At 35.2% G+C, this 13,144-nt stretch overlaps 1 long non-coding RNA gene across 1 annotated transcript in view; it reads left to right on the top strand.

Moving 5' to 3' along the window:
• The window catches only part of LOC132597912 (uncharacterized), a 451,325-nt gene that overhangs the window by 233,783 nt on the left and 204,398 nt on the right, over window positions 1-13,144 (top strand). Inside the window, exon 5 of the long non-coding RNA XR_011377757.1 lies at window positions 6,213-6,330. This is a non-coding gene — a long non-coding RNA (uncharacterized lncRNA). The remainder of the gene's footprint in view (window positions 1-6,212; window positions 6,331-13,144) is intronic.

Here is a 13,144-nt window from a genome sequence, read left to right as displayed (position 1 = left end):
CAAACTATCTGGAGATCCTTTCCAGACTTTTAAAAATATAAGATTATTCTACTGTATAAACCTGAAGAGAAAGTAGAAAAGATAGGGTATTGGGACACCTACACTCTGCTTTTTCCCAATTTACCACTTTACATCTGTTCTTCTAAAAAACATAGGATGATGTAACAGTTTCGTATTTATGCATGACAATTTGTATATTAATGATGGCTTTACGCCTTAAAAGCAAGTGTATACAAGTGTGTTAGATGCCCTTACATCCTTCCTGTCCACACTGTCAAAGAAGTGCTTTCCCCAAAACATAGTAATGCTTTGTTCCCATTTCTTTGGTTCACCTCCTCTATTTGGCTAGGAAACAGGCGAATCTATCCAACAGATTCAAATTTGTTTGTATTTCTCTATCCTAGAAGGGCTTCTGGGATTTTCTCTCAAGAGCATTTAGGAAAAAGAGGAGAAAAGGTGGGAGAGAGAAGAAAAGTAAGAGAGAATGTAAATTCCAGGAGCCTGAGAATAAGCATGCCAGTTTTTTGATTGATGACTCAGTTCGGTGTGGTATATGTGTTTGGTGTGGTATATGTGGTATATGTTTGGTGTGGTATATCACACAATCCTAAAAATTAGTGATGAGAAGACTTTCTGTGAAGAAGTCAGCCGTTTAGTGCAGCAAATGCTCTGGTTCTTATTCGCTACATGGAACCAAAAAACAAAACGCCCACTGTGACACTTAGAATGGACTTTCAGACTATCTGTTTTAAGATTATTTTTAGAATATATATAGTCTAAAATTTTAGTATTTGATTAGTTTCCTTTCCTTAGCATCATACTTACATAAGATATTCAGGGGCAATTAGAGAAGATGGCAGCAAGGTGGGGAATCCAGATGTGCCATGGAGATTTTGAACCAGTTAGTACTCTTTATCCATGTGATGAAGATTAGGGATCTAACTCTAACTGAAAAACGAAAGAGGCACCATTTGTCCCAGTTGGAAAGCCAGATTTCATAGCAATTATAGTTCGTTGGTTAAGTAGAAGTTAAAGAGCAAGGGAAACATCAACAGCTCCATACACCTGTGACAGATGGGTGTGGCAGCCTAAGGGTGTGTGAAATATTCCATCACACAGGAACAAAGAAAAAACTTAAATCTAAGAAGAAAGAATACCATCATTGGCTCGAGATGGTGCTTGATTTAATCAGATGCCTTATATTGAGGGTCTATATTGTGTAGAAAATAATTTGAGCAGTTATGATATGCAGTATTTTGTTCAGACATAATCTTCTGAATATTGAAGTTCTTTTCTGCAGGTTTGATTTCCCTAATGGTCAAATTAATAGTGACTAGTTTACTAAGTAGATAATTCAAGTTAGCATACAATGAACCTGCCTCACAAGTTTACCTGGTAGTGGTAAAATGTCCACATTCTTAATCCCTGATTATAAAATTAATTCTAAAAAATTTAATTGTATTTCCAGCTGCTGCAGAATATGGCGTAAACTGAATGTTACGTGGGACTACTATTAATTCAGGGGTTTTTTTGCTCATCTTCTGAACTGGTTGAGTACTTTACTTTGTAGGACTGGTTGACTTAGAGAATGCTTTCAGAAAAGTGCATGGAATAAAATATTGTAGCTTGCTCCCCCCCAAAACAAAAATGTGTATATATTTAAAATGAACCTAAACAGATGGCAAAAGGACTGCTTAGAAGTTGTTTTTATTTTAAAATGGCTAAAGTAAAATAAAACATGAGAATAACTGAATTAATTGAATTACTATTGGTTTCAGCTTAGCTCTTTTGGAATTGCAGAATTATTTTTACTGCCATTATATGAGAATCATTTTTAAAGCGTTATCTTGATATAGAAATATATATTTTAAGTGCTAGTCCAAAATTAAAAGAAGAGTATTTTTTTAACACTATCAGAGGGAGGGAGGGAGGGAGAGAGAGAGAGGCTGTGAAGGGGCGAAGGGGAAGGGATAGAGACTGAATATTAGATAAATGTGATAAGCAAGGGAAACTATTTATGTAGCATCTGATTTCTGAATTACTCTTCTTGTGTTCTTCCATAGAAACAGGAAGTGCTATGTCACATGAAATTACTAAAATAATACATTCTCATAGCTTCTTGAGGGAAAATTATGTTGAATCTGATCAAAGAATAATGCAGTGAGCGAAGCAGGAGATTAGCAGAGACTATCATTGCCTTTGATTGTCCTTTGTTATCACCTCTAATTCCAAGGTTATTAGTCACTCACATGTAGTGAGGCATCTCATCTCCAATATCAATTGCTTTGTTAAAATCCCATAAGAATCTCTACTGCTCCCCAGAGCACTAACGTAACCCAAAGATTGACGTGTTTGTAATCAAGTTGTGTACCAGAAAAATAATATATTTGCCGAAAGTGAAGCCATTTTCCATCTTCTGTCACTAGACTTAATTAGGTAGTTAGGTGACTTAAAAGGATTTTCTTGGTGTATGTCAAGTAAAGTTAAACTTGTTGTGAATCCTCCTACTTAGAATGAGATTGTGAAAGATAAGCTTTACACAGAAAGTAATTGACTAATCACTTCTAGAATCCATTTCTCTTTCTTCAGATATTGCTATTGGGTTCAGCCTGGTTTCTCTTGCCTTATCCTAAAGTAGAATTTCAGTTGTGCTGATGATATCATAATTCATAAGATGATGACATCATAATTCATAATTCCTCCACATTCCCCAGAGTCAGAACATATACACTAAGATCATTCCGGTGGCAATTAGCCATTACAGATTCAAGATATAACAACACCACCACTGTCTACAAATTGGCACCTGCCGTCGGCACTTGCCATCTGCCTCTACAAGGATTACATCATGAGCTGCTGCAGCCGCTGATTTTCAACACCCCCTGAAAGGAGTTCAGAGTGGAGAGCAGAAATGAGGCACTCTGTGCTCTGAGAAAACTGGCAGAACAGGTCTTCAGATAGTTAGATAGTTTTATTTTCAGAAGCCGATTTTATGAGCCCAATTCTTCCCTCATATCTAGAAAAGCACTAAAATCCTTCACGGGGACGACTGGTCCTCATGACTAGAAGAAACCTTCTGCAAGGTTTCTGCAAAAAATTTTGCAGAAATTTTTGTGCTTTCTGCAAAAAATTTGTGCTTGATTGTATGTGCTCCCCCTTCACCAAAATCACATATATACAGACCATCCCCCCTACCTCTTTGGAGCAGTTTCTCAGAGCTATCTGAAATGCTGTCTCCCAGGCTATAGTCCTCATTCTGCCCCAAATAAAACTTGACTCACAATTCTCAGGTTGTGCATTATTTTAAGTCGACACCACCAACAATAAATTAACATCATTATGCACATAATCAAGTGCAGCCACATAATATCAAAAGTACTAATGACAAATATTCAGTTAAAAAGTGAAAGTTCTGAGGAAAAGTGAAAAAATACCAAGGTATCAGTGGGCCTCTTGGAAACGGTTTCCAAATTGATTTCTTCTGAGTTCAAATTTTTTAATGTGATGGAGCTTATTTTTTTTTAGTGTTGGGCCAGAAAAATATCTTATATCTTAAAATACCAACTTAGTGATGTACAAATAAGCATAAAGTCATGAATTTTAAAGTGAAAAAGGAAACTTAGCCTTCATTTAGCCCAATGTTTACAATAATGACAGATCATCAGAATTACCTAGAATTGCACATACACACACACACATATATGTGTGTGTGTGTATATAATATATATACACTTATAATGTATATATATATTTGTATTTATGGTGTACATATATATATATGTGTATGTTGTTTGGCTTCATTTCTGGAGATTCAATTCTAATTTAGTAGGTCTAGAGACTAGCAAAGCAAGGTTTCTGATGACCATCCAGATTTGGAAGTCATTTATGTTACAACTTCCATAATTTTGCATATGAGGCAACTGAAGTCTATGTGGATTGGCCAACCTACCAATTGTCATACAGCCAATGGATAGGAGTCAGGGATAAAACCCAGGCTTCCTGATTCTTGACTTTTCCCATTAACCCAGGCTTCTTCAAGATGTTCTGTGAGAAATGGCTAATCCTGTCTCTCACTTCACTTATAGTTTTTATCTAGTTTTTGTTTAATGAAAAATTATTTATGCTGCTAATTCACTCCTTAGCCTTTGAAGGTAACTAGACATTGTGTTTGTACATAAAAATAAAGCTGCTAACACTTGGTCCCTTTGATTGGAAACAGCTTTCACGTGTTTTCTCATTTCACTTGTTAAGATTTATCTTCTAACTGGTGTTTTTTTTTCCACTTCAAATTTAAACTATTTAAATCCAGAAAAAAGCATATTGTTTATTAAACTCATATGCTTAACAATTTCAGAGAAGTCGGCCAATGAATTGTTTATTGAGAGGGTTGTGTTCTTTGCTTCTTCCTTTCTTTCTCTCTTCTCCTCCCTCTTATAATCCCAAAAGGTAATGGCAGATTGTAATAGCTGAAACATAATGTAATATACTGATTTCTTTGCCTGGTGTATGTATGACTGCCCTCTGTTGGATGAAATTAGATCTGCTCTAATATGTTAGACTGTCTTGCCCTCTAGTGGTTTGTGCAGAAGATAGTAATGAGGACATTGGGGAACACTACCTGAAGGATCAGTCATTTCTTCGCAAATAATTGGTATTTTCACAAAATTCAACCAAAAGCCTGATTTAATAATAACTATAATTTAAAATGTAAGAACTCACCCTGACTGTGCCTCAAATTTCCTTTATGGATAAATCAATAGGATCATTAAGTTAAATTAAATGAATGTGTTTTATAAGGAATGTGAAATTTATGGTTACTTTTGATACATAACTCAATTTATCACTTATTTAACCAGAAACTTCTAATAGGTCATTTTTTGAAAATGAAATTTCCTGAAGTGGAATGAATTGTATTCACTATGACTGAGATTCTACCAACTGAAGCAGAGGCAAGCAGCAGAGATTTTTAATTTTTAAAAAACACTCATTTTTGAAGAAAAAAACATTTGTGACTTAAAATATGAAAGCCAAGTTGCCTATTGTAAATTTACTACCCTTTAAACTTAGTTGAAACATAAACTTCATAATTTATCATTTAATTAATTCAAAGTCAATTGAGCATAACCTATTTTTTCCAGCTCTCAGGTGAACATGAAATAAATAAGATTCTTGCTCTTTTAGCCTACAGTAATCAGATTTGAAGATGCTGGCAGGGCTGAGTCTTGTTTCTAAGAATAGATTAATTTTTTCCATTTGTTCTATTACCCTAAATTTACCACTCTCATGGCTCTTGTTTATCAGCTCAGTAATTCATCTCTGAATCTCCAGGGTAGAGTATAGTACATGAACCATGGTGGACCTTTAATAAATCGCTTTTTCCAACACCTCTTCTAAGCCTTACCTCTTCTCTTGCTCCCTCTGGTGTCCAAGAAACCCTGAGTCCCTATCATCAAAACCTCCACTGAAAGGTAAATCAGGCATCATTGCCTTAAAATAAAGTCAATAATTTATCTGTCCAGGAGTAAAAACATACAAAGCCTTTTCTTGAGCTTAAAATTGAGGACTGGACTTCCCTAGTGGCGCAGTGGTTAAGAAACCACCTGCTAATGCAGGGGACGCGGGTTCGAGCCCTTGTCCGGGAAGATCCCACATGCCACGGAGCAACTAAGCCCGTGTGCCACAACTACTGAGCCCACGTGATGCAACTACTGAAGCCCGCATGCCTAGAGCCAGTGCTCTGCAACAAGAGAAGCCACTGCAATGAGAAGCCCGCGCACCGCAATGAAGAAGAGCCCCGCTGCCGCTCCCAGGAACCAGAGAAAGCCCGTGCACAGAAACTAAGACCCAACACAACCAAAAAATAAATAAAATTTTAAAAAATAAATAAAATATAAAATTGAGGACTTACAGGTGTATATACACACACACCTATATATAGAATAGATGCCTATATATGTACATATATAAAAGCTTTGTATATACATATACACATACACATAAATAGATAAAGGATAGATTCTGGAGGAGAAAGGGTGGCTATTTCTAGCCCAGTGAAAGAGATTACCATGTAGGTATTTATGTTCTTTCTTTAGGAAAAAAAAAAATTTTGTCTTCTCACTTTATAAGACCATATGCCTTAAAAAGCAAAGCTACCTCATCTGTTGTTTTGTTCTTTTTTAAAATCTAGTGTTCATTCTTTTCATTTTTCCCAGATCATATTTGCTCCTTTTTAAAACTGTGGTTTGGACACCAGACACCTGAAATTGGAAATAATTAGGCCAAGGAACTTGCCATTTGCTGTCTGTACCAGCAGGAGTGACATTCAGCCAGGTAAGTCATACAGGTTGTGTAGAGCTGGTATCTATCCTGGTTGATTGCTGTATATGTTCTGATGAGCTGGTGCTTATTACATATTTTAATGATCCCCATAGGGCAACAGGAGGTTTTCATTTGTCCACACCAGAACCTTGCATGTGCCGCTCCCTCCTTCTACTCACTTTTACTTTCTCTAATACTGAATTCTCAGCCATATTAGACCTAGAACTCTTCATATTTGTTATTCTAAAAACTCTAGGATAGAGTTGATCGCAACTGCATTTGTGTACTTTGTAAGAAACCCTATTAAGGTACTTCTCATTGTCTAGCATAATTCCTGAGCGCTGGGAACTTTAGCTATGAACATTGGTTTTTAATTTAAAAATAATTGTTAAACTTATCTTGCACTTCAAAATTTTTACCTTTTCATTCTTTTGGGAGATCGTATTTTAGTCAGATGTTATATATTCTAACTAAGACCTTTTGCATTTTATCTCTTGTCTCATATGTTCTATCTTTCTGTACATTCTAGATTTTTAAAAATATTCTTTCATCTTTCAATTAATTAATCTTCCAATTTTTTTTAATTTCTAGAAGCTATTTCTTGTGCATGGATTTTTCTCATAGCATACCATTCTTATAATGTTTTAAGGATACTATATCTTATTTAGTCTCTCTGAAAAGCAATTTGCTTTTCAACAAATTCTCTTCATCATGATATACAAATTATATGTTTCTATTGGTTTTCCTCTATCATGATGCAGATATCCTCCAGTCTGTGTTGAAGACTGGTTTTATGCTCATATTTAACAAGGAAAAAATAGGAAGCTGTGTGTGTGTGTGTGTGTGTGTGTGTGTGTGTGTGTGTGTGTAAAGTTCAGCAGACTTCAAATTACAGGAGTGGATAGGAATAACCATTAAATGAGAAAACCTCTGAATACCGGGAGCTTTACTCTATAGTTTTTCATTCAGAGAGCTGTGCTGATGATCCAGAGATAAATGATGCCACTTTTTCTTTTAGAGAGAATAACCCTTTGCTTTCGTCCATTGCTAAGAGGCCTGGTAGCAGGGGTACTGCCTGTGGTGGTGGGAGACTTCTGCTCTCTGCTAACCTCAGGGTCCCTGAGTCAAAGTCACTCAAGTGTCTCCTGGAGCAGGTTAAATCTCTTCTTGACCTTGTTGCCTGAGGAGTTCTTCCCACTCATCCTAGTCTATAGTGTTCTGCCACTTCTCATCCTTTTTCCTTTTGTCTTCTTCTAAAATGCATGAGTTATTTGTCAGTTAATAGCATCTTCATCATTTTCTTCATTGTTGTAAAATTTATACCTCTTTATTTTCTATACTATCAATTTAAGATGCAGGGATGAAAAGAGATATATGCCTGGGGTCAGGCCACCATTTTGAAACGGAAGTCCTAAGAAGGACCAAGAGAGAGAACACCAAACACTTGTACTGCCCTGGTGATGAGAAAATAGAGAGTGACAGAGAGCAGTTCAGGAAGACATATGTTAAGGCCTGTCATGTTCTTAAAGCCTATCTATTGGATTAAATACACTATCCTTATTTAAATCCCATAATAAAATACTAGAATTAAACTGCTCTCTGAGGTCATCTTGCCAAACTTCAATTTGGAGGTTGGAATTCCTTCTATACCATTTCACTCAGTCTGCTTCCAAAATATACTTAGTCATGCTCACTGAGTACTTAATGAAGCAATGCACATTGTTGGAAAATTTTGACTTTGTTAGAAACTAACAAAGAAATGAATTCGGCTTCTCTTTTAGTTTCACCCACTAATTCTAATCTATCCATTAAAAACATGTACTTCAGGGGACTCTGTGAACACTTGAAATTGTATATAAAAATAATTTTTAGATGTGCATAAGAACACTTTTCTGGGAAGAGGGTCCATAGGTTTCATTATGTTCTCAACTTAATCTATAACAAACAAACAAAAGACCAAAAGTCTCTAGTCTCAAAACAGTACAGAGAAAGCTGGCTTCCTTTAATTTCTGGCAGTTCTTCAAATATCCAAGGGTAGCTATAATCCATTTTTATTTTTGGTATTTATACAGTAAAATACTTTGATTGTATTTATACAATCAAAGTCATTTAAATACCATGATACTGCAGATATTTAAATAGGGTACAGATTTTAAAGAGCTCGATTTAAACTTATTATAAACCTGTTCATGTCCATACCCATAAATATAAAGAAGTCAGTTAGTAAAATAAAGCAATAAATTCAGTACATTCTAAATGATGGGAACTAGAGGCTTGTTATCTCTAAGAAGTGGGATGAACAATATAATACAGGGAATTCTCTCTGTGCTCTGTGTTTAATCACCACACTTGTAAGCTTTTCAATAACAAAGGATGGGATCAAATCAGCGTGATTTTTGCCTTCACTCACTGATAAATACATCAGCATTATTTACAAAAACCGTTGTAAAATCTTGAGCAATTTTTAGAAAGCCTATTATTTTGCATAAAGTTATCATGGCTTCACGAAAAGTATCACAATTATCAGGACTTCGAGAAATTTCAAGTTTTTTTTCATTTTTATAGCATATAATTTTTCTTTGTTAAATTATTTAAATGAAAAATGATAATTTTAGACATAAATTTTTAAAAATTAGATACAACTAAAATTATATGAAATATCTATACCCAGTGTACCAATGCTAAGATTTTGGTGTATGTACTTTCAGAATAAAATACTATATCCCTTGACTTCTTTATTTATTAGTATATTATGGATGTCCTTTCACAAGAGTGAATATAGATCTACCTTTTAATTTTAACATATTATTCCACTGTTTGAATGTACTACAGTTTACTTATAACTGTCTAAATAAACATTTTGTTTCCATTTTTTTGCTTTTATAAACAGCAGTATAATATAAAGTTTATGCATATATATTGGGTCTTATACATGTTGCCAAACTCTCTTGAGACCAACTTATCCTCCTACCCACAGTACATTAGAATCTTCCTTTCTTTTGCACACTCAGGCTAAACCAGGGTATCGAAGCCCATTTTAGTTTTTTCTAATCTGTTAGGCAAACTGTGTATTTGTCTTTGTTTTATGATGCCTTCTTTTGGGGGGGTATATCTCATTGCAAAAGACCACTGTTTCCTTCTAGAGGTAATAACAAGGTCAATGTGAGTTCTCCTGGGTTTTGAGACTTGTGATTCCATGAATAATAAGGGTTATTGTAAGAAGTCTGCAAAGAGCCTATGGTTTTGGAACAGCCTTTGCTTTATAATTAAAAAAGATGAATTCAATCCATCTCTATAAAGAGAATATATATCCTCATACTCTTATAAGGATGGAAGATGCTGTATAAACATCAATACCTATTATAGTAAATTCCCAATTTGCGAGTTATGAGGGTGAAAAGAAAAAGGAAAAGAATGCAGAGAAAGAAAGGATGGCTGTATTCAAAGGTAACCCAAAAGCTTCATTTTGGCCAATAGCTTATATGAATCTCTCACCTGATATTTCCCCCCAAACTGCTAACAACGAATTATTTTTTAAAAAAGTAAAAAAATGGAAATAAAGTTGAAATTAAAATTAAATTAAGTGGTATAAAATAGATCTTCCTTATACGTTAGTTTGAAACAGTTATTCATAAGCAAAAATTATTTAAAAGAGGATAGAAATATCAGGAAGACCCAAGTTTAGATAAATTGACAGTGAATCATTTCCTGAAAATTACATTATCATACTTACTCAATTATTTCAACTGTAATACATTTTAGAAATTATTCTATTTTACTCAGATATTTTTTCACATCTAAAACCCCAGAAAATGGAGCCAATGACGTAATATATAGTAAAGTTGTTTAAACTTGTAAAAAAAAAACACAGAAGAATATTTTTCTTTATTGTATTTTAAACACAATAACCAGCCTTTAGTATATTAGAAACTGAAAGGAAGTTACTGTTACCTATATTTTTTTCTTCAGACTCAGTAGGACTTACATGTGGCTTATGGACTTTTTAAGCTGAAGTTCAACAAAAAAAGGCAATTATGTACCTGGAATGTACTGGAATTAACCTAATTTGGATTTAATATTTTCAGAATAATGTTAAGTCTGTTTCTTCTATTTCTTTTTTTTTATGGTACCTATTTCAGAAGGTTATTTGTGATGTTAAATGAGACAGCATATTTATTTATTTATTTATTTATTTATTCATATATTCATTTATTTATTTTTTGGCTGCATGGCATGTGGGATCTTAGTTTCCAGACTAGGGATTGAACCTGTGCCCCCTGCAGTGGAAGCGCAGAGCCCTAACCACTGGACCACCAGGGAATTACCTTTTTTCTATTTCTCTACCCTTACCTAGTCACAAGATTTCTAGCATAGATTGCATAACTTGATATTCAATGTTTTAAAATATATGCCCCTCAAACATCCAAATGACTGAGACCATTATACCTAGTGCTTAAACGAAGCGACCACTATGATGCCTCTGTGAGGATCCATCTTGATCCCACCTGAGATGTCTGCGTCACAGGAATTGTGCCTTTCTGGAAGCCTTGGTTGGTCATTTGCATCCTGGCCGATCATATCATCACTATGCACTGGGCACAGTGAAGGTTACTTTCATCTTAGGCCTGTCTTAACTGATAGCTCTGCAGCCTGCTACAACACTGGGCATCAGGCACTCGTCTTCAGTAGCATGCCCTTTGCTTTTAGTACATTCCCTTGCTGTTTCTCCTGTGTTGAATGTTCCACCCCCTCTTTTGGACCCCATGCTTTCTTCTTTCCTGGTTTGATCCCTTGGTTTTGTTGGAGCACATTATCCTTTAGCTTCCTGAGAAGCAGGTTTTGAAAACTACATTTTTGATTACTTGCATGTTAGAAATATTTTTCTACCCTCATCTGTGATTGAATTGTGTCAGGGCATAACACTCTGAAGTTAGAAATAGTTTTCCTTCAGATTTTAAAAATCATTATACCACTGTCTCCTAATCTCCGATGTTTATCTATGAAGTCCCATACCTTTCTGATTCCTGACACCACATGCATTACACCCTGGACCCCTATTTCTTTTAACTCTCTGGAAGCATTTAAGATCTTTTCATCTATATACTTTTGAAATTTCATGATGATGTCCCTTGAAAAACGGTGTACTTTTTCACCATTGTTTTGCAGGACAGTGTCTCAACCCAGCCATTCAGTTCTGAGAAATTTTATTTTATTATTTCTTTTTAATATTTTCCTTACATTTTCTCTGTTTCTTGATCTATTTCCAAGAACTTCTATTAGCTACATGTTGAACCTGGGTCCTTAAAATATGTATATTTTTAATATTTCTTGTCCCTTATTCTACTTTCTAGATGATTTCTCAATATTTTTTGATGTTTAAAATGCATCACCATTTTAATACTAATAGTTATTTGTTACACTCTGATCATTACTTTTTAAAAAAGAATCCTGTTCTTATTTTACAGTTGTAAAATTTTCTCTTATCCAAAAGTTATATTTTTGAAAATATCTTCTATGTACCCCCCCTGCATTTTTTCTGAGTTTCTCTGTTTCTTCTGAGTCTCATTTTTATCTGTTTGTGTTGGTCTGCTCACTCATGTTGGAAAATTTTATTTTTATAACTTGTCTGGAGATGTTTGTCCAGTAATTTCTGAGAATGAGGCTCTAAGAAATGGAGAGTAAGCTCTGTTGGCTTATAGACTCCTGTTGGGCTTTACATTAGTGTTACTGGGATAAGAACCTGACCAGGAGACCCCAAATATCAAAGTCTGGAGGTTTTTTCTCTTGGGACAGGAGGTATATGCAAAGAAACCCTTGGGTTATAAGCCAGTCTGTGGCCTCCAGGGCCCAGCACTGGGTATCTAAGCACTGTAAAATCCTAGGAAGACATGGTGGATCTCTCCTTTCAGCATGAAGACATTCACTTACTCAGTTTCTAAGGACAGGCCTTACACTACACTCCTCCTTGCCCCAAATCTAGAGACTCTTTGGTTCAGTTTCTCCAGAGTAAAACTTTCTCTTTTGTAAATAGGGAAGGAGGCTATTTCAGTTGTGAAGGAGGGAATCTGGGCTCTGTCTACTCCTAGGCACAATTCTGCTGATCCTTTTGTTTCTGTCTCCATCCTTAATAACTACCATTGTAAACTGACCTAATACAATTAGGTTATGCACAATTCTTACGTCCTTTTTGGTAGATAATAGATGCCCACTAAAAAATTTTGAGGTGAATGACACTAGCTGCTCCACTCACTACCAGGTGCCACTCTAACCTTGCTACCAGGTTATAAAAAAGGTAATTCTCAAACCAAGGGTTGCCCCTATCTACACACACAAAAGAAACAGTTCATATGATCTTTCCTGTTGAATCAAGGAAATCCCAAGCTCTTGGTTCCTTTAGATGTTTTTATTACCACTTTCTCAAGTGGTAGATTTGTCAAATGCTAAAATTCCAGGGCAGGATTCTATAAGCCATATAGTTGGAATTCTGCAAAAGAACACCCCAGAGTTCACAGCCTGATACAGGACCACAATTCCACTTAGGAATTCAGCCCAGTTCATCTTTCGAGGTAAAGGGAATAGACCTAGCTGGCTTCTCATACATGGTTACACAAGCATGGGAGAGTCTCTAGAATATTTTATACAGTGACCCTATTTTGAATAATTTAAATTTTACTGATGAGAATTCATATCCAGTATTCATCAAATGAGGCAACATATTTTACCAACATTTAGTAATATTAACCAGCCAGCTTTGGATGCTAATTAAGATATGGATAACAGAAACAAATACATTAGCTACAGCTAGAGTAGGGCCTTCCTTAAAATG

This window comes from Globicephala melas, chromosome 10 (assembly GCF_963455315.2).
Source record: "Globicephala melas chromosome 10, mGloMel1.2, whole genome shotgun sequence".
Classification (NCBI taxonomy): domain Eukaryota; kingdom Metazoa; phylum Chordata; class Mammalia; order Artiodactyla; family Delphinidae; genus Globicephala; species Globicephala melas.
Note: the sequence above shows the minus strand (reverse complement) of the source record. Positions and strands in the feature narration are given on the sequence as shown.